This window comes from Euwallacea fornicatus, chromosome 14, assembly GCF_040115645.1.
Source record: "Euwallacea fornicatus isolate EFF26 chromosome 14, ASM4011564v1, whole genome shotgun sequence".
Classification (NCBI taxonomy): Eukaryota; Metazoa; Arthropoda; class Insecta; order Coleoptera; family Curculionidae; genus Euwallacea; species Euwallacea fornicatus.
The window spans coordinates 4533335-4556836 of record NC_089554.1 but is presented as its reverse complement, the minus strand read 5'-3'; the positions used below and the strand labels follow the sequence as shown (position 1 = coordinate 4556836).

Sequence of the window (23502 nt, the reverse complement as noted above, 5' to 3'; positions counted from 1 at the left end):
AAAATGCCCAGTCCAGCAACGTTATCGCATTGTGCTGAATTATCCCCAATGACAAGATGAACGAGAAATTTTAATGCAATCGAGCGCCTTACGGTCCTCAAATCTGGGCCTAACTTTGCGAAAATTAACGTTCAGGTAAATTAAAATCCGAAAGTAAGACATAGTTAAAATCCGGGCAATGGGTCCGTACCACGACATAAGGTAATTAAAACTTTTCTAATTAATAACTGTGCCAGTGGCAATGATTCCATTGCCGTCGACAAAGATTAACAATTCCGCAGTTGAGACGTGTACTACAATAAAATTGGATTCCGAAACCGTTTTAATGGTGACCTTTGATCGTCACCCTAAACTTATTGCATCAGTAAATCCGGATGCAGTAGCGTTCTTCCAAGGGATTGTTCGCACTAATGGTCTCGATGGCTAACAAAAGTAAGATTATTTGTAAGAAATAAGATCCACAAACCCGCCATTATTCCAGGTTTAGTCCTAGATGTTTGGCAAGAACTAGCAAATAAAGAAATCCTAACAATCCCGTAACCTTTTGTAAGATGGGTAATTTAATGCTTTCTTAAGGCGAATAGAATTTCTTTGTTATCAACGTTACGGCACGCTTTATTTGTCGGAAAATTCCTAGTTTAGTTTTCGAATAATTTCACAAAACTTATTACAACGGTTTAAAGCGAAATTGCGGTTTTACAACTTTTTATCGTGATTTGTTTATGGTGGAGTTACAGAGAAGTTTACGACTGGTTGTCGAGGAGGTTCCGGAACGTCGGCGTCAGGAATTTTTAATCTAAATAAAAATATGGTTAGGAAACTTAGTGGAAACAATGAGATCGATGGTGGAAAGGAATTCCGTAACAAACTTCGGCCAGATAGCTGTTATTGCCCCGATTTCTTTGAACCATAATTTCATCAAAAACAAGTCCTCATACAGAGTGGAATATTAAAAGTGCAATCACTGATCATCGTATTATTTTATATAGTAGCTCAAGAAGGTCCGTATTTTGTGATGTCCAAAGGCTTTGACCTGAGAAAAATCTTAAAAAATGCGTCACAATGGAGTTAGATTTACAAAAAAAAAACAATATTTTAACGGCAGCAATGAATATGGTCTATTCTCCATATCCGTTTGTAGTATTTCTCTCCGATTTAATAATTTTAAAAAACACTTACTAGATAGCATAAAAGCCATCACAAAATTCAAATGTCTTTCGACGGATTTCTTACAACTTTTTAAATATCGTCAAAGCTCAAACTATTCTTAGGGAATAACGGAACAATCCCTTGAATTTTTTCCAAATGTTTTTGTATGATAAATGGATACGCATTAAAACGGTTTTTATTTTTTATCTCGCAAAGGAAACAAGATATGACGAAAGTTCAAAAGGCAAAAAAGTTGCGTTTTTAGTTGCTTCATCTCAAAAAAATATCGAAACGTAATTAATGTCGGTGGCATACGTTCTTTTGTCATTAAATTTGGTTAAGATGTCCCTCCCTCTGACGCAACTGGACTTAAAAATTTCAATCTAGTTAGGGCCAAATCAGCCCCTTGTCGCTACAAACAGCGCCGCCAAATTTCAAAATAGTCGGTGAAAGATATTTTTTGAAGACTGTTATTTAAAAAACTAATTTAACACCCGGTGTCATGAAAACAATACATTTCCGGACCTACGCTTTTCCATAAAATAACCCGAGAAATCGCCCCCTTGAATATTGCCGCGTCTCCGTCAAACAGCCCACATGAAATAATGCGAGGATCGGTATTTGTAACATTCCGCTCTATACGAGGACTATTGTTTACAAAATTACGGTTTAGATCCATAATAATTATATCGTTGAGATTTCTTTCCGCCTTCGATCTCAATGGTTCCATTAACGTTCCTAATTTAATTTTCATTTGAATCAAAAATTCCCGACGCTGACGTTCCGGAACCTCTCCAACAACTAATCATAAACTTCTCTGCAACACCATCATAATCAAATCACTATAAAAAGCTGTAAAACCGCAATTTCGCCTCAAAACGTTGTAATAAGTTTTGTGAAATTATTTGAAAACTGAATTAGGAATTTTCCGACAAATAAAGCATGCCGTAACGATGCTGACAAAAAAATTCTATTCGTCTTTGGAAAGCTTTAAATTACCCATCTTACTTTATTTCCAAACTCTGAAATAATGGCGGGTTCGGGGATCTTATTTATTACAAATAATCTTACTTTTGTTAGTCATCGAGACCATTAGTGTGAGTAATCTCTTGGAAAAACGCTACTGCATCCGAATTTACTAATGCAATAAGTTTACAATGACGATTAAAGGTCAACACTAAGGCGATTTCCGAATGCAATTTTAATGTTCTACAGTTCTACACGTCTTAGCCGTGGAATTGTTAATCTTTGTTGACGCCATCGGAATCAGTGCTAGTGGCACAGTTATTAATTAGAAAAGTTTTAATTACGTTATGTCGTGGTACGCACCCATTGCCCGAAGTTTAACTGTGTCTTACTTTCAGGTTTTAATTTACCTGAACGTAAATTTTCGCAAAGTTGGATCCAAGTTTGAGGACCAGTCACTCGATTTTATTAATATTTCTCACCCACCTCGGCCCTGGACTGGGCACTGATCGGTTAAATCAGGGTCTCTCGATTTGTCTCGTATAAAAATGATCGAATTTATGCACGAGAATATCTTATAAACGTATAATTTTCAATTTAGCGCAATATCCTCATCTTTAAGTGTCAGCGGTTCGAGGCAAAGAGCGAATAGACCTAATTTTTGATGACTAAATTGCTCATTCGTTAATTGGCGTATACTATTAAATAGGACGTTAATTAGCATAAGCTGTGGAATGGGCCGTGAATAAATAAATAACTAAATTTCATTAAGACACGTAAGCATAATTATTGTGCTGTGTGTATTATGAATGTGATGACCCAGCCTATTTTGCCTTAAATAATTGATAAATTTTAATTATTCCTCCTCGTAACTGCTTCTGGTCTGTTGTGCAAATAAATGCCAAGTTACGCTCTCGTTGTTAAAATTCGTAGGAAAAAACGAAAAAGATGCCTTGACTCGATCTTGATTGAAGTCGTTTGTTATAAAGTGTTGCGCTCGACACAACCCTTTACATGGAAACGTCAAGATCGATTATCTAAATAGACAGGGAAGTGGGTCTAAGGCCGAAAATGGAAAAACGCGCACTAACCCTTCTGGCTTCAGTGCGAGCTCGAAGGAACCCTTTCTATATCAATAGCCGCAAATAACTTAAACAATTCTGTATGGCTATTTAGCTTCTCTTTTACTTTCTTAATTGCGCAATCTATACAGGGGGTGTCAAAAACATGAAACTAATTCGTTTCTCATTCAGGCAGGGATGTTTCGAAAAAATCCACAAGCACGTGTCCATTTATTATACATTATACATGACGCTCAAGTTTATTTTTTCAAATGGAAAGCTCAATTTTATTTTTTGTGCACTGAAAAGCATGTATTGGGATGTTTTTTTTTTCGAAATGAGCTGCACCCAGCATGGGAACAAAATGAATGGCATTTTCCACATCTCACATAAACCACTTTTTACTATTTTGATGGTCTGTTTATTTTGCCCTATTACAATTATTCCGCAAATGGACGATATTTTTGTGTCCATTTTTGTTCAAATGCTTTGGATGAAAAATAATATGGGTATTAGATGGATCTGGAATTTCATGTGGATTTATAATATCAAATAGAAATTCGGCTTTGCCTTTGGAAAAGCAAATTTGAACGACACGCCTAACTTTTTTTTCATTTAAGTGTACGGAAGAGACGTGTGTTTACGTAGATTTATAATGAAGACATGATGGGATTCGTGGAAGACTCACGTCTTGTTTTTATTAATAGGTTTATCGGATAGGAACGTCACGCTTATGTACTTGACACACCGAAATGCCAAATGCCGGACTCCTTTTACAAATGGTTTAATTTTTCCATAAAGTTCAGACTTGTACACAAAAATGTAAAAAATGGAAACTCGATATTTATGTGTGGCATGGCTCGGTGAGTAAATAGCACCACCCCCGTCTGTGGAAATATGTGTCCTCGTCGATCGGTCGTTTTCTATCGCATTCCGGTCGGCGGAATCGGAAAAATCACCAAATGTATTCCGGATGATATCCATCTCCAACCTACTAAAAAATCGATTCTGTATCTATATTCTGCGTTGCTCTGTCGTGTATACTCCTTTGCGTGGTCTAAATTGCAAAGCTCAATACTAGAAGAGTTATTACGGTCTAAGAGAAGAAATCAAGGTAAGATTTTATGGTCGTTAACATAAAGTGGAGAATAGTTAAAATCCAAGAATTGAAAATTGAAATTCAGCTACCGCTACGACCGCAAATTGAGAGGCGGCCAATATGCTAAAGTCGTGTCTCCAGTGACAAATGGACTGACGATCACGCCCCCTTCGCTTTCCAGATCGGAAACCGTTAACAGGCCTCTTCTGCACTTTACTGCTTTGAATAAAAAAAAAGCTTAACGTCTGCAAATAGAATAAATTTCCTTTCAAAAAATCTCTGACCGCCCTGTAAGCCCACAGTGCAATCTTAATCTTTAATCTGAAGCGAAGCCACAATTTTCTGGCTTGTTAAAAGTTCCTGTAATATTCAGCGAACTATTATTAATGAATTCTGAAAGCTTCCCTTCTTCGGGGATTTTTGTATGTTTTCACAATTATTCGCAAATCAAATTCCCCCACGAGAACACACCGCTAAGTGGTATTTTTAGCTATCTGCACATCCCGCAGGAATCGGAAAAGTATTTTGGCATTAGTGGCACGTAATATCAAAAATTGCTCCGTTCGGTTTGCCCGAAGCTGGCCAGCTTCGAAACTGTTTATTTTCTTTTTCTGGCTAGTTCAGGTTAAGTGTGACTTGTTTTTGATCAGGCCCTAGTCTAAAATCAATTAAGTAATTGAATTATAGAGGTAGTTGTTAATATATACAGTCTAACAATCTTTTTCATTCACATGCATTTTTCAAGGAACGTGTCCGACTTTCCCCGGCAAATATATTTAACAAAAACACCCCTTTTCTGTACAACATTTTTGTGCGTACAATCGATTGGAATGTGTAAACATTTTTTTTCGCACTACAACAATGTGCAATATTTGTTCGTTGTCGCACTGTCGACTTGCGTATTTCCACAGGTTTCATACAAACTGTCCAGAACTTAGTTATGTTTTAAAGAAATCCATTGTTATGGCATGGACAGACTGTAGTTATACTGGATTGAATCTCCATCGCGACTCGTGAGGGAATTTATGATTTCCGCTTGGAATCCTCTATACTGCTTGGGTCATTAGCCAGTCACTCGTATAGAGTGTCAACCGAGGGCATCTTTACACAGTGCGCTCAATTAATTTGGGAAGAGAGTCCTAACACGATAATTTTTCATCGGAACACGAAATCGAGGTTTTATTTTCGAGATACTGAGTGTTTTTGTACAAACACTAATCTTTGGAATTTACACGATTAGCCTTTAAAAAGCGTTACTAAAACACTTTTTCTGAGATAAAGCCCCTTTTATTCATTAACTGTTAAATTCGAAACCTTTTTTGTTCCTGACGATTTTTCATATCTGTAGCCGTTTATCAACTATTTGCAAAAACAGAAAGCAATGCACGATTTTTTCCATTGATTAGACTCGTAGTTCATGCGTTTTTCACGTCATTGTGGGGTTGCGGATGCGGGCAAATTAGGACAAAAATTGGGTTTTCTATACTATTTTTACGCGCAGCTCGAAAACGGTTACGGTTAGGAAAAAATGTGAAAACCAAAAAATGTTCTGTATTAAAAAGGAACCTGACTTCCGTAACTTAGCGGTTAGTGGCGTAGGGTGATCAAAGGTTTGGGACGGTAAAAAGGGGCCAGATCCCAAAAAATCGTTTCAAATTCAAGAATGCATACAACATTTAAACATAAACCTGCAAAACTAAAGCAATGCTAGAGCAAAAAAAATTTAAATTTGACCACTGCGTTTTAATAGCGAAGAGTTTGCAATTTCGTTTTCCATCTCATTTTAACCCAAGGGATGCCCAAAGTATATGCTCGCTGCTTCAGGAAACGGTGTATACTGCGTTTCTTTCAGCGAGATTTTGCTCTTATAACTTGTTTTTGTGCCGTTTACAAGGAAATTAAAATCAAACTAACCTGAACTAACCCCAAGGACTATCACAGAGGATTACCACATATTTGACGTTTTAACAAAGTTGAATTAAGAGAGAGAGTTCGTGCGGCTCACTTTGATTCAAATTTTAAGTTGTGTATCCATAGTATTGCTAATAATGCATCAAGCAATCGTACTTAAACAACCTTTTAGTCTTCGGGGATCACAAAACGTTCAGAAATTCGTGTTCCGATTACCGAACGGAACTGGCTTCGTTTAAATTCAGCTACGGCCCTAAAGTCCGATTTTTCTTGCCGACTTCACCGGTAATGTTGATTATCTGGACAAAGGCAGTCTGGATAAATTTACTCCGGCATCAATAGAATCGTTTAACTTGGCATAAATGTTTTATCTTTATAAAGGCAACAAGGGAATGGGGCCGTCTGAAATCAAGAATTTTCAGTTCGGCTTCCATTTAGCTGTAAACGTAGGTAAGTAAATATTCTGAAATGCGCATTTTAAGGCAATTTCGCGGTCCTGTCATGTTTACTGAATATGTTCTTGTTGGTGCTTTTAAGGGCTTGAAAAATACAACAAGCCATCAATAATTTGACAAACGTAAACGTCGGGCTGTAAAACTTGTGTATTCGGTCCATAAAACTATTTCCACCTCGTATTTCAGTTTTGGCTTTTATTATCGGCTTTCCTATTTTTAAAAGGGAGACCAGAGGGCCGTATTCTAGAGCTTATAAAGTCGGCCACCTGCACCGACAACTGACATGTTGATCCCTTTTATACGCGTACCAAAATAAGCAATGCAAAAAAAGTATCCGCTTATCCCTGATGCTCATATTTCATCTTTTACATTTTACGTCAAGGGCTAAGGTCAACCTGTTGCCCTTCTTCCTGTATGTGTAACATAGAGATGAATTTCGCCCCTGAATTATTTATGACGCTACACATACCTTTTTTAGCGCATTTCTATGCTCAATTATTGACTCAAGCTGGCTCCCGATATAAAAAAAAAAAAAAAGAAAGCTGCTCAAGAAGAACAGGACAGATTTTTGTTGAGCAGAGATATGACCCGGAAGCTCTCGAAAATGAAACTCGACAGGAAACTAAATAATTAATGGACGTTCGACCGGTAAGAGAGCAGATGAAGAAAAGGACAATCCCGCGGTGCTTTAAATTCCTCGCTCGCTCCATTCAAATTACCCGCGATGATTCCATCAAACTGTCCTTAATAAAAACCACAGCTTGAATAGTTCAACATTTCAGTGGGTCGTCAAAAATCCTGGCGGAAGAAAGTCAACGAGATATTAACAAAACAATATAGGAATATTGGTGATAAAATTGTCAAAGACGCATTCATTGAACAAACTTGAATGCCCTAATAAGCAATAGGGCTACAAATTTTGTTATATACTCGTATGATATCTAAAGGGATATGGGTAACGAATATTCCAACAAGTGACATTGCCAAGGTTCCATGAATAGGACTTTACGACCAGCCATATTTCAGAGAGAGCATGTAAATATGTTTTGAAAGTTATGAAGCTGTATTCATCCTCGCATAAGCCAAATAAATAAGGCATGATTGTTAAATAGAACAAATTCGTTCCAATTCCACACGACTTACTAAAAATATGGATCTAATATTTATCAATTTGCAGCCGACAGGTTTTACAGGTGAAAGACGTTACACAAATTGGGTTTTGTCAGAGCGGCGATGTATCTTCGCGCTCGATTGAAACAAGATAGCAAACAAATTTAAAACTTCGTGCATATTTCCTCCCCTCAAATGATTCAGAGCCCTCTGGAATATATCAGGGATAACAAATCTTTCAAACTGTTTTTTCTTTTCGTTTAGAGTTTGAGCTTTACCAGAGGAAATGCACGACTCAAATTAGGATCAAAAGGAGTGAGGAATAAATTATCTCCGCCAGCTCTGAAAAGAAGGTGGCAAATATCGCATCCATACAAAGGAAAAAATGTCCCTCGTGAAGAAACATATTGCAAAAATGGTTTCAGGGCTGCAAGACAAGAATTTATTTGTTGTGGGCAAATTCCTACTTTGCGAATGAACTTCCGACCCTAAAATAGGATTTTAGGGGCATACTGAGATTTGCACCTTTTGAATATTAAATGGAGGAAAGACTCCGGAGATTTTTCTGACATCCTGGAAAAAATAAACTAAGGGCAATATGGGCAATTTGCGGCGAACCACCTGTTTCCGTTGCAAAGCTGCTAAAAACAAATTCAGACCTACCGTCAAACGCCTTACTCATAGCTCATTGCTCGATCTGAAACAAGAAAATTTATGTGAATATGTTCCATATGCTTGAAGCGGATTGTTGATTCTTTCTTTTATTTTTTGGAAATATCGTCTCACCAACGGGGTTTTGAATTGAAACTCATTGAGAATAACACGTATCCTCTGCTGAGGGCTCCAATGTTCATATATTTTAATTATTCACCTCCCGTGGAACATCAGGTTTGCCGTGCGAATATTATCAATGGTGTTCGCCCCATCTCTTTAGAAAAGAATAAATATTATTCTCACTCAGTTTTAATTCAGAATAGTGAACAATACCATTACTTCAATGACGCCAAATTACATCTGAGGCGTCACTCCTAAAAAGTAAAAGAAGAAAAGATACTGTCTGGGTGCAATCCTCAGACGATGCATTAATTAGCTGAAAAGGTCAATGTGCAATTAAAGTGTCATAAATAATAACTTATTTACTGCTTGCAACAATACTGTCTTATTAACGACTCCTGCATAATGTGCAAAATTAACAAATTAGCAGTAAGTTTAGCACAATCAGGACAATAATTACAAATTGAAATAATTTATCTTCGTCAAGTCGTGCAGCGAGTTTGATTGTAATTTGGCCATTGTTACGAATTATGATGTATCGTTTGAATTACTGTCGAAACGGATTGTGATGCACTATTATACGCACCCTGTTACCACCTATTTTGGAAGTCTAAAACTGACGTCAAATCTGTTATTAATGGTAATTTGAATTAAGTCACTTCCATCAGAGAGTTAGAGAATTTTATTACGGTGGAATTCCTGTCAAAACGCGATTGGAAAAAGTTATCGTAAGAGCGTTTGGGAAAGGCGACCTGGAAGCAATAATTCGTCAAAACATCCATCATACCTAGAGCTATTGGGTCGTTCTTTGGATTTAATCAGTATTAATAGCTTCTTCCGCAGCAAACAACCTTATCGGGCTCCCGCACCTTCCTAACACGTGTATTCATCATCTCCCTTTATTATAGACGAAGCGACGAGGCGAGGAACAGCCCGGCGTTGCTGCTTCGCTACATTTTTCGAAGGCTGATGTACATTGGGATAACGAGGCCCCTTCACAAACTGAAAATCCGTACCTGGGTGGAAAAGGGCATCGACGAACTAGGGCAAATTCGCAAAAAAGATTAGAGCAAATTTATAACGTCGGAGAATGATCAAAGTGTTCTCCCATCAAACAGAGTACCTAAGTACCTAGAATTCAATTTCACGTACTGAAAGTTCAATTTCATGCCAAAGGACCAGTGATGTGCCTCCTCTACGAATATCCGATAGTTTATCGGTGACATGACAAGGTAACGTTTCTCATGAGAGCTCTCCAGAGTTTACTCCTCCAACTTCCCTTCTAGAGCTAGGCAAGGAAATAATCTCGGGTACGGATGTTTCCCTACGGGGACAGATGGCTCACCCCGCGAGTCACATTAATGCGGTTTACTCCGATATCTCCACAACTGTATTCAGGATAGATCAAGTTTCTCGGATAAACGGGAGGAATATAGATGTAAGGTGACTGGTAGAAATCGATTTTACAAAAGCATCGACGTCCACAGACGCTCCGCGTAAAGTGACTGCGCACGCAAGTCGTTTTCCTAACTGACGTCGAAAAATCAGCAATTTTTTTTCAAATAGCACGTGATGCGCAGTCACAACCGCGACCTCTTGAGAAATCTTGATACCCAACTGAGATGGGTCACTGTTGAGAGTCATCGGCTCTATCCACATGTTATTTAAGAACTAGTAAGGTTTCTACCTTCATACATATCTATTCAACGATTGATATCAAAGTCCAAGTACCTACCAGAAGATAAAAAATGCTCTTATCGAAATCCAAAGTAACAACTGGATAAAGAAACGAATATTTCTGCAATTTGGCTAAATGTTGACGCTAAGGGCGCATCTTAAAAATACCCATTAGCGAACGTAGAGCCCTGCGCTGCTACCAGGTGATCTTTAATATAAATCACTAATCACTGCTTCAGAAAGACTTATGCTGTAATCCATCCTATCGCTAAGCTAAATTCCATATCGCTTTACGAAGGCTTTATGGTAATTTTGGTTACATTACATCACCTATCGGGAAATTAATGGCCTTTTGCCTACTTACAAACATTGGTGCAAGTGCCTATATACCTAATGGTCGACATTAATTTTGTGTAGGGCGAAAAGAACCAAACAGTGTGCCCAACCATCAATCATTGCAGGCTATTTATCCCAGTAGTAAAAGGTTTAGGCATAGTGCCACCGAATTCCAAAACGAGCATGTTCAGCAACATCCAGTTCGGTTTATTCATAAACCAATAAAACTCAATAAACCTGACAGACAAATTTAACTATAAATTATAGGCCTAATGTTGGCTGTTTGTGTGTTTCGGCCTTAAACAAATGGTCGTCTGATCGTGTGGTTTGCTGTAGCTCGTCTGAACATTAGCTGATTCTTATATAAATCGCCCCCACCGAGCGCCGCTGTTTTTTTAGACCAAGCAGGCATCTGAATGGGATAAAATCTGGGTCATCGATCTGACTTATAAAATGTTATTAAAGTAATGGATACATTTAGCCTTTGTGCAGAATGGCCGGTTTGCTGCCGATATCACAAAAAACATCTGTTAATACGTGTTTAACCCATCAGGGGCTTGTCAGCGTAATGGGGGACGTGAAAAGAAAGATTGGACTATTAAAGTTGACAAATAAAGGAGTTTCAACCCACTTTGAACCGCTACGCCGCCGCTACCGTGGAAGAATAATGGAACGCTGAGATAAACAAAAAATATTTGAACAAAGGATGGAATTAAGAGGTCCATTTTTGTGTAAGGTTATATAAAAGTACTCTCGCTTACCCTCTCGCTACTTACTCGTTTAAAAATAATTTCGTTTGAGGGGAAAAGAACGAGCGGTCGCGAGCAAGGAACTTTCAAAAATAATTAAAGGCCGTTTGTTCGTTTGTTGTGTGTATTAGCCGAATGGAAAACGACGAGAAGGAAACTGTCATGGATGTAATAAAGAACAAGGAAAATTTATCACTCGGGCACGGGTCGTAAAACATTTGTGTTAGAAATAAGCCAGACAAGTCGTCGGACTTCGTGCATTTGTGCGAAATTATTGTTTTTGTGTCCCTGCAATGCCTCCGGAAACATCCCACCATTATTAAAAACTTAATTAGCTCTATATTAAATTTCATGGTTGACATCTAATGTTTTTTCTAGGTTCCATTACTGGCAAAATCGGCTCACGTCTACATCAGGGGCGTGCAGATATCACTTTAGTTTTTCCACGCCTTTCGTCATAACCCTTTCGAAGTCGCGAGTCATCCTTGACACACGAGCATCGATTATTACTCACGAGCCGCAAATACGGGTAACCATGCTGCGAGTGCGTTGAGGGGCTTTTTCTTATTCTACGCAAAGAATGTTTTCTAATTTTAATATTTAAAGTGCCCGTTTTCAAAATTCTTTGAAATTCCGTTTGTTCGCTAGCACAATTTTTTCACAATTTCAATTTCCTGTACTCTAAATAAAGTCCGGTGCCAGTTAGATTTGTCTGTGACTGTCCACGAATGTCTACGAAATGTGGAAATTTATTTTTTTTTTATTTAAAAGCATCTGTTTAAAAGCGCCGCATTCAACTAACAACCGTATTTCAAAATTCTGTTGTTGAGCTACAATTCTGCGAAGCAGCACACTAATGATTACTAAAAAATACTCGTAAAAGCCTTTATTAAGAACGTTAACAATTAGAGAAAAAAGCATTCATAACAATAAAAGGTAAGCACCTAAACACGTGGTGTGCAAAACACAGGTATTAAAATTACTACGTTCAAATTAACTTTTGGGAACAAGCAACCAAAACTAATGAAAATGTTTTTCATTACCAACAAATTCCATTCCAGGAGAAAGTAACGTGCATTTGCGTTTACCCATGGGCCCTAAAATATGGTCCATTATGTAAATAGGGAGCCAGGACGCAATTAGCATAGCTCGCTAGACCGTCTCGCACTATTTAATTAATAAAACAGCTGTCCGTCATAACATATGTCCACATGGTACGGCTATTAAGGTTTGAAACAATTGTATCGTTAAGTCAGGACACTCATCTATGTTTAATTTACACTTTGGTAATTCTCGTGTAATTTCCCATTAGCAAGCGATGTTCATTCATGGCGGCCTAAGACCGATGGGCAAATAATAAATAATGTGCAGCAATCAAACTTAGATGTCCCATTATCGTCTAACGAGTGCTAAACAAGAAACTCCACATTAATAGGAAAGAAGGGGACTGGGCTAAACTAGAGTCTCATAGCCATGATGAACTAGCCCAGGCCGGAAAGGATGCAGGTTTGCTTACTCCCCTTCGCAATAGAAGAGCCCATGTGTCGTTAAGGCAGTCTGTTCATCAGTCGGTATTTTGATCGTTGCAGAAAAATAATATGACATGCCCGTCTCCTGAGACCATTAACGCACTCATCCGTCACCAACTAGTTTATTCGCGCTTCGTTTTGCAGACTTCGACTCGCGCGCTACGGCGCAGTCTCGTGGAATTTGTTAGTTTAATGTACTATTTTCTAATCAATGCAAATTATTGTAATTGGTACAGGGGGTCTAACGCAACAAATGCAACTCGGCCTATTGATGTTCGAAGTTGCCGTGCTGCTGTTTCGTTTGCGAACTATGCACTTAACTTATCGGCCTGATTCGCTTAACACCGCAGGAGCTACTTCCTGGAGGACTACTGCTCTAACGTTTTTTAATAATCTCTGCTTAAACTGGCTCCGCGGAAAAAGTCACCGGCAAAGGGCCTCACATTCATACACCTTTGGTTGTAATATAAAACACTCAGTATTCAGTCTATACCGCTTCTCGTTCAACCTCTAGTAGTCATTTAACGTCAAAATTCTCTCTTCGTAACTCTTTATCCGTATTGCTCATTATACATTCTCTATCGTAACGATTTTAGGCTCCTGAGGTTTATTCGCTTTTATTTAAGTGACAGAAGTGAGCACTTGAGACAGTTATGTATCAAGTCTGTTTCTATTTCACCTTCGCCGTTAAGTACACATATCACGTTTTAATTATGCTTTTAGGAGACGTCGCGTCAGTAAGAGTGCTAATGAGAATGTCGAATGTGCATTAGATGTTCCGTATTTCACTGAAGACTCCTTTGTTTTAGTAACTAATAAAAAGGGGGCTGACGCTTGGATGGTCTAGCCATAAATCTCCTGGTGCAATCCTGCGTACTTAGTATTATTGTCAAAATAAGTCATTACATTATTTACAGCTAGTCTGCCCCGCTTTGAGACAATACATCAGTTCACTTAGACTCGATATATTTATAGGTATTTTCAAGTATCTCTAAATACGTTTTCTAGCCATTGAGCATCAAATATCCATTCTTTCTGAAAGACCGGATACTAAATCACGATATTAAATTGCTTCAGAGTAAACAGACCTTGCAGTCGGGCTTTTAGTTTTTTGGTCGAATAATTTCAATTTCGAACTTCACTTCCTTCCTGCGAGAATATAAATAAAATCCTTTCATACGTTCAAATATTAGGAGATGATATTCGCAAGTTTGGGCGCCTTGGAAAAGCAAACGTATTATAATATTTGTTTGCTTATAAGGAAATGTTTTAAGTCTATTTGCTCTAGGTAGTAAACAGATGCGTATAATGCAATACATTGTGGCAAATGTTGTTTGGAGATGGGGCTGCCGGCAAGGAAAAGCAAAAAGTATTATTTACGTATTTGAGACCTACTGAGAAGCGAAATTTTTATATATTATCCTAAAATACTACGGCAGGAACAAGTAGGGACGATAAGTACCTATAAAAATCCCAAATCGCTGACTATGAGGCAACACGGCTCTACGGAAAAATAATAAAATTCACGACATAAATTACGATTTCCTTTCTGTTATGCAATAAATTCTAAAAATTAATCAAGGGTAGAACTGGCTCTCGACGTTTTTAGAATTTTAGCGAAAAAGGAGTAAAAATGCGTCAGTTGTACCACTGCCAGACTGTTTCGCGTCTAGCGTGGCCCCGGCAGATAAAATTCTCATAAAACTGTGGAGGACATGAACCCCTGCCATGATGGAAAGAGTATTAATTGTTTTTTAAGTTCAAGCAGCTTTGCACATTTTTTAATATACAGTCTATTTATCTTGCTCAGATGATTCCGTTAGGTGAGAGGAGAATTTATGATCAGACGTTCCCGGCTTTGGGCACGTAATAGCGCGTTGACAATCCACAGCTCTTACACAGCCAAAATTATCGATAAATTCCAATATTTGTCGAAGGGCATAATGGTATCGTAACAATAAATATCCAAATATCCCATTTTAATTACCGTACATGACGTACAGTCATAACATACGTCAACAGGGTAATTGTGTTGGGATTGGTCCAACGAATTTACTTGATCGACACTTGCCATCAGATTTATCGGGCCCGATTTATGCGGGTTACTAATTGTAGTCATTTGGGAATTTATGTCGCACACCCTAGGTTTAATGGCCTAAAAAAAAGTACAAAACCAACGAGGACGTTTTAATGACAAGTTTAAATTGCCCGGGGAAAGTTCGGGTTATACCGGGTGACTCAAAAATATGGCTCGCGTTTATCATTTTTCTGTTTTTAAACTTAGAAATTCTTAATTTGGAGGAAAACTGTACAAGAATGGGGTCGATTGATCGACATTAATGGCGCTTATCTAGCACTTCCGGTTCAATCGGGAATGACCTCAACTTTCGATTTTTAAATGGAGTGCCCTATGAATTTTTACTTTTTCGGTATCAAAAAATCATTTTTGGTCTAAAAATATGTCATATTAAACAGTATACGCAGGGGAAGTACACGAGACGCTTCCTCTTCTGTGCAAATGGCAATACATAATTAATGTTAAACGTACAAATGAAAATTAATTTAATCGACCACAAACGAAAGTATCATACAATGGACACACAAACATAGTATCTGTAGACGAAAACATACAGGGTAAAGCATATATTTCAACGCGGCCGAATTTGAGCTGCAAACAAACAGAACATCCCGATTTTTGGCATCGTGCCTATGAAAAAAATATATATATATGTATATCTATGAGGGAATTTCACTTGCCGTCTGTCAGTGCCTTAAAGGGAATAACCCGTGTGTTATCAGTTTTTTTTCTCAACAAGTTTACAATATTTTTGTGTATCATTGAATACGTCGGAATTCATTGGTTTTTGAAATATTAACGACTGACGCTCCGAGAACGTGAGAAGGATAAATTACCACAGGGGAAAATTCGAAGTATATATACAGGAAGTATATGACAGGTTTGTTCCTTTACGAAAATGGCAAAACATAGTTAATATTTTAGGTCCAAGTACAAATAACCGAAAAAAATTGCATGAAATGTACTGAAAAATGTAGATGATTATACAGGGTTAGGCAAATTTGAAAACCTAATAATAAACATTTAATGTGAAAAATGTCGAATATGCTTAATGATATACTGAATAGCAAATTTCCTAATTTTTATTGAATTTAAAGAGAGAATATATTTATTAGGAAATATATTTAGAGCCTTTTGACTTTTATCGCAGTAAGCATCCTCCGATGTTGACTGACTTTCTTTGGCACATAAAACAAGAACAACTGCACTTTAAGCAAAGCGCGCAATTTTTAAGGGACGTTGGGTACACCCTAAGTAACTTAGAACATCCAGCAAGAATCGCTCCCTTATGTCCCAACTACACTCCTGTTCCTGGGGTCGTTACAAACGTTTATATTCCTTTGTTATAAATGTTGCTTCGACAAACTCTAAAACTCAAAACTGATATTTAAATCATCTCCTAAATAAAAAATATTGAACATGCATATTTGCTGAAGAATTTCAATGCAACGAGCATATCACAAAGTTCGAACTTGTTAATTTTTTTCTCATATTTGCACAAACAGGAAGTCTCCATGTATCGGAATTTTGTAACCAAATTCCCCGACAGCGAAGTTCAGCTTGTTTAGTATTCTAAAAGCTGCAACAAACCTGCCCTTGGAGAATATCAAATAATACTGTATGCAAATTTTTAGTAGGTGAATCACAAGTTGGAAGCGCGAATGTCTCTATCAAAGTAGCTTTGCAAATGGAAACTAAACTCTAAGTACATATTAACTTACTCATTAGGTTTCTGTATTCCCGTATCAGACCGGCTGTATAGAACGAGGAAATTGATTAAAAGTAATTTCCAAAAAGGCCGCAAGTAAAGTGAGAAAGTTTGGATAGTTTCGAAACTGTAACGGGTACTCCTTTGGGACAGGGATGAAATTACTACAGAGATCAAAAGTGAGACCACTAAACCATTCAATATGCTGCATATTTCAGAGTGACTAACTCTAACCCCACTAATACATTCATACATATGTACATACACAACAGGATCAGATCGTATTAGAAACAACATAAACCACCACTTGGTTTAATCTTACTGGATATTCCATCAATCCTATCATTACAGAGATCCACCCTCGATGACAAGGATATTGCATTAATTGCGGCTTAGACCCTGCTTTAGCAAAGTATTGATTTCCATTTTAATTTAAAACGTCCAGTTGCAGGTACCACCACAGAACTCATTTTTATTATGATCCGGTGAATCGCCGGTAAGAGGCAGAGCCTGCTGCTAAATGAACATTCCTTTATGCAAGAAGGTATTTGCAGATTGCTTCCAGATATCCTAAACAAAAACAACTGAGCTCCCACATGTCCAAAATTATCTCATCCCAAATGGGAATTTATTTTGCCCACCCGTTTATTAAATTACCCTTTGCCGGGCTTTACTTGGCGCCAAGTCTGCCCTCTACGTCCGTTAAAGGGTCCAGCTCCTAATTCCTGGACTTCCACCCTGGAATAACTAATCTTGACCCGATAATAACCAAGTCACGTGTAATGACCGTGCTAAATCATTTAACGAATGTTAAAGCTGAATTCACATATTCCTTAATGCAGGGACGTGATAGGATTAAAAAAAAAAACATAATTTAGTTAAGTTTAATTAAGGTTAAAATTCTTATATTTTAAGTTTCAAACAAATTTAGGGAAATTCGTCGAGACAATTAATTTATGCTAATAGCGTGACTGAATTCGATTGCTTAATTAGTTCTTGAAGCATCGATGGGTAAAATTTGGAAAAGGCTGGAAAGTCGGTAGCTCCGGCTCTATAAACAGCTTCAGCGAAATTACATATTTTTCAAAGAACCGTTTTTTATGCGATATTTTAAAAATGTTTTATTTGGCATAAAGGTCAGGAGTCTTGAAAACGCAATTTCTAGTATACAAGCTTATTCGCTGCTTGCCATTTAGGCCTGAAAAAATCGTAAGAACTTCTAAATCCGTTCAATTGAGGTAAATTTTTATGCGGAACAAAATTACGTTTTAATTCAGAAATTTTCGACGATTCAGCAAATTTTCCACAAACATCGATATATGCTCAAATTGGTTTTATTTTGATATGGAGTTATTTGAATGTATGATTAAAAATAAATGTCACTTCTCCATCGGCACTTTTTGGTCCTCTACAAGAGAGAGCCATCGGATTTTTAATATAAAATTGGAATTTTTGGAAACACCAACAAGTTGTTTTTTCCATCGGATCTACATTTTTCATTAAAATTATTGAAGCCCCTGAATCCTCTAAATAAAATATTATATCACACTCGTGTATTAAGCAGATGACTCATAATAGATTCGAAAAGCGTTAGGCATTGGTCGTCACATACATTTGTGGACAATGGAATAACATTAAGGGAAATGCTTTCTTGTTGAACGTTCATGTTTTTGTCCTTAAAGTTTATGGACGAACTAAGGGAAGTGTCCTTGAAATTATCATACGATTTTTACTTTAGGAATGTTTTTTTCAAAAATGTCATTGTTAAAATCAATTTTTTTGCTGGACAAACGTACGTAGTTTTGTTGCCTGTGAGGTCATCATCGGCTATTTAGCTTTGTGTGGTGTATTATATACGTGCTATGGCAAAGAAAAAGTATTTTTCTGAAGATTCTCGAAATGCAATAGTTAAGATGTCCTGTTGTAATTGGAACAATAAAGAAATGGCAAAGACTAAAAATTAGTCAATGAGCCGTTTCGAAAATCCTTAAGATATTTACGACTTTCAGAGATGCAAAAAATTGTTTAAAACCTAGACGTCCAAGAAAAACAAACTTTATAACTGATCAATGGATCAAAAAAATATCAACTGAAGATTCTCGAAAGTCATCTGGGTTACTCTAAAGTATAGAGGGTGTCTACTAAATGATAGCATTCATTTCAAGAGATGATTTCTTATCAAATTTGATGAAAAAAAGTCCTAGTAAACGTATGTCCTATCTTGCTTCGTTTTGATGATACAGGATTTCAAAGGTTTAATTTAGTTTTGGGTTTTTCATAAATATTTTCGAAGGTAAGGGCAATATCTCGATGAAAGTCATTATTCAGGGGTTTTCTAAGGCAAGAAATTCAAATATAATATCTGTTTTACAGCAATATGTAGGGGGTGCTACCTGCAGTAATGTTCTTGTGTTAAATTTGCCCTAGTGTTTTTAGGACCCTGTATTTTGACTTCTCATAGATTATATCTTGTTACATGTTTGTTTTTTAATAATCAGTATTTTTTTCATTTCAGTGAAATTAGGATAGGTATAACATTCTACACTTTTGGCTACGACTCCAGCTTTTAATAAAATTTAATTTACGAAATATATCGAAACGGCTACTACAACTTTCAAAATCTCCGTGTTCCTGTCCTGAATTCTGCTGGACACATGATTTTTCGTAAGACTTGTCTGGTTCTTGTGTTATTTTTTTATTTAATATTTCGCAAATTTTGCTCAAATAGTGCAGACATGCGTATTTCAAAAATGCAAAATAAATGTAATCAACATAGTTCGACACTCGTTCTCCTAATCAATCCTGTTTCGACATTTGTCTGGTTAGAGCAATTTTTAAATTAACCATATTCAACCGAATTTGGTCTTAATCGGCTACAAGAGATAGCATGCAACTGACACCTTTCCGGAAGGAAATATTTGGATTTTTCCAAAGAACATCGGATAGCATTCCAGTGGCTGATGACCTTATTACAGTCGCTTGGTTCTTGTAGGTACACTTGTCTTAGGTTTCCTCATCCTTAACAATGATCACCTTTTATAATTCAAGATCATGTGACTCAAAATTTCAAGTTTTCTTATAAGCATAAACTTAAAAAAAAATACCATAACACCTGACAATCTACTAGAATGCATTACTCATCGAACGCCGATTATATATCCTTTTTTGTATCCGTCTTTTACCTGCGACAACCTTCGTCTGCCGTATTCATATTTACTCTTTTTTATAGTCTGTACAAAAAAGTGTCAATCACACGTAGGGATTGAAATTGGAGTGAGTGAAAGAAATCATTCTCAAAACTGCATTCTTGTGGACGTAAGCTAACCACCCTGAATTATGTAGCCATTTGTATCGTCAAGGAGCCATTCGTGTTAACCTGGGGACATCTACATTTCATTTCGTTTTTAGCTTAACTCATCGAAAGGCGGTCTGGCGCCATGGATTAGTGCAGCCTATTAGTACCTGCGGAGAATAAACCACATAAAACTGTCCTTAAACAGTGAAAACATATCATTCTCCTCCATAATTTCCTATGACAAATTGTGTCGCAAGTTTGATCATATCAGAAGATTTCAGTACCCTCCAATTTTAATAAAGCAATTTTTCTTCCAGGCAATAGTTTTACAATTATAATCGCCTTCTAAAAATCCGCTATTATTCCAGTATTAATACCCCCGACCTTTTAATACCTTTCAGTACTACTACACGCTCTATTCTATAACTCAGCTATCTATCATGAATTCTAGCTAACAACAGTCATTCCCAGTCAAATCCTTCACGTTCAACTGTAAATCCCAAATTTCTAGAACGGTTTGTATGCTCAGCTATAAATCATTGAGATCACGTTCCGTTCCGTTGCCATCTGAGGCAATATACTCGATTTCATGAAGCAGGTTGTAGCCATGGCATGACGTCAACAGATCGAATACCTAATTTATGTCGATGCAGATCGTAGAACTGTCCATTTAAGTTATATTTATGTCATTCTCTGAAACACTCTCCACATTCGAGAATATCCCATCTGGTCTCGTGGAGCTTGTAGTGTTTGCACAGCGGTGTTCTCCCAACACACTCTCTTACCCTGCTATACAAATTAGCCCAGGGGATGGGGATGTGATGGGACTAGGGAAAGAGTTGGTGCTTTGTCTTAAAATGACTAAGATGACCAAATCCCGGCAAATACCATCAAACTTTACTCAAGTCTACCTCATTTAAGACGTACGAAAGCACCCAAACCAGGAAAGAAAATTACGCAAATGCCAACAGGTCCTTAAATTTTTATCATGGCTAGAAGGGAAAACAAGAGAACTAGTCTTTTAATACGAACTTAACACGACCAAAAACGCATAATAAGCAAAAACGGGATATGAATAAATACAATGTACGAGGTGTTGATAAGTTCAAAAAAGACTTATATCTTCGAGTTACATGTGTAAAATCTGGAACGTTACAACACTTTGCATCGCATATTTTTTGAGAAGGAATATATCAGCATGTTCTAAATAGCAAATCTATCGATATTTCTGCGAGGAAATTTCTTTCGCACAAAACTCAATTTATCTTGATAAATCCCAGCAGTTAGCAATCGAAGTGTAAATAGCGCCAAATTAAAAATCAATGGAGAATTTTGGCATTCCCCCATTTTGCAAACGTAAAGCTCTAAATAGACAAAGCTTCTTATGAGTTATATAACAGATTTCAACCATCTGAGCTAATCCATCAATACCTCATTGTAGTTCGGAGGTAAAACTATGAATACCTCAAACAACATTTTAAATGTTTCAAGGGCATGATAATTCATCATCACCCCTAGTCCATGCCAAAGCTATTTAATCGTTGGCCATTTAAAAAATAAACCATGATGAGCACACTTTTTGTCTTTTGTCAAACAGCAGCCTGGGCCAGGATTAAGAGCGTAATACATCTTTTTTACAGTCAGTTTTTAAGCCGACTATCGCCTGAACAAACAAAAGGACCTTTGCCGATTTGTGGTATAACTTTTATGTGCCAGGAACTGAATGAAAAGCCATAGTAAGTGTTTTGAGGTAGTTTTGGTGAGTGAAGAAGAAAACCACACTAGCTACATAAATGTTCGTCGTTATATTGCGCACTTTTTTCAAATTTGTTCTTCCAAAAATGAAGACACCAGTGGTATAAATAAACCCTTTTAATCTGGTTTGATGCAGAAATTGAGACTATTCATACTGGAAAAATAATTCTTAGAAAAGGAAATTTGAAGACGTACGTCCATAAGTACCATTCAGTTAAGACAAATTACTCCTGCCAGATACAGCAAATTTTTTAATTATAAAACTTAATTAAAGACATTTAGCTTTGCCCTTAATCATTTTTGGGTTAACAATATTTGAAGCAACATTAATACTTTATGTTTGGCAATTTTTAGATACTTTTCTTTTCAAACCTTCATTTTCGGTACCAAAAAATCACAAAAACAAAGGACCAAAGTGATACTACATTACGAAAACTCAAGTAAAAATATTTATTATCAAACGGTTGGCGGTGTTTAATAGGGGGCGTCCAGGTAATAATTAGAGTTATTTTTTAAGGCAAATATCTTGTATCTATCCGATTTATCGTGATTCAAAGCTTGGAAGGTGACAAAAAATGAATACCTCTTCTCCTTCAACATTTTTAGAAAAAATTTGGAGATTTTCGATGTTCTGTTTATTGGTCCAATAGACTTATATGAATTCTATATTGACCGTGAATATCGCTGTCGAGCTCCTGGAACATTGGACCTTGGAAAAGCCAAAAGACATTTTTGTGATCATTAATTCTACAAAAATCTTTAAATCTGCAAAGTATCATATTTTTCTCTCCAGTATCATCTACTGTCAAATTGATCAGATGAGTATCAAAAATCTATTAAAATGACACAATTTTTTTGTACGTAAATCATCCCATGTCTTTTTTCAAAAATGAAACAATTTCTTTTCCCTTGATTTTACAAATGTTAATATTTATGTATACCTTTTTAACTAATCCTGGAATAATTAGGTCTACATATTTTATAAAAAAATCTTGGCGATTCTTACTTGCTTCCCTAATACTCTAAACAGCTTCAATTTATAGATAACACACTTATTTTATGAAAGTTGACAGAAATCTATATTTTCAAAACTAATTATTATATCTAATGTTTACGCTTAAATATCTGACATAATTAGATCCATGAAATGAAAGTAAGATCTTTTTAATTTTTGTAAAAAAATACCAAATGATCCATTAAAAAACAAAGTATTTTCATTTCGACAGATTTGTGATGCTGATCTGTTCAATTTGACAGTAGATTCTAATGATTTGGAGAATTTTGAGGCAGATATCTGTATTTTGACATATCAAATATTGTTGTTCTATTTAAGTATTAGTGAGGATCTAACACATTAGTAATGTAGTGAGTTTACAGGACTGATAAAAGTCCTCTACTGTAACCTGAGGTCAATTGCTGTTATTGTAGTAGGTTCACAGAATTAGATCAATTTGAGAGTGAACTGATTTTACTGACTGAATGAAATTATTGAACAAATTGTGTTGTTCTAACATTATTGACCACTTACTTTTATGATACAACTTATTCAGATTCATAAGATCTCTGAATGCCAAATTATACAGTTATTGCCTGTAGTGTGTAAGTTTAAGTATAAACACAGAGTAAATCAAGGTTAACATATTTCAAAAATGACAAAATCAATAATAATCTAGTAACTGCTGAGATCATTTCACATTTCAGAAAACTTTCTGAGTAGCTAAAAAGTTATTTAAGTGTCTATCTGCTGACTACCTATTTGTACCCGAGCTTGTACCTGTGTACCTCGCTATCTCTTATAGGGTATAACAAAATTAAATCATTAAGAAGATTTATCCAGATAAACACTAAGGA

General features: G+C 36.6%; 1 protein-coding gene across 3 annotated transcripts in view; it reads right to left on the bottom strand.

Annotated features, from left to right (window-relative positions):
• Camta (Calmodulin-binding transcription activator) overlaps positions 1-23502 on the bottom strand; it is a 175315-nt gene that overhangs the window by 151302 nt on the left and 511 nt on the right. The window lies entirely within an intron of this gene.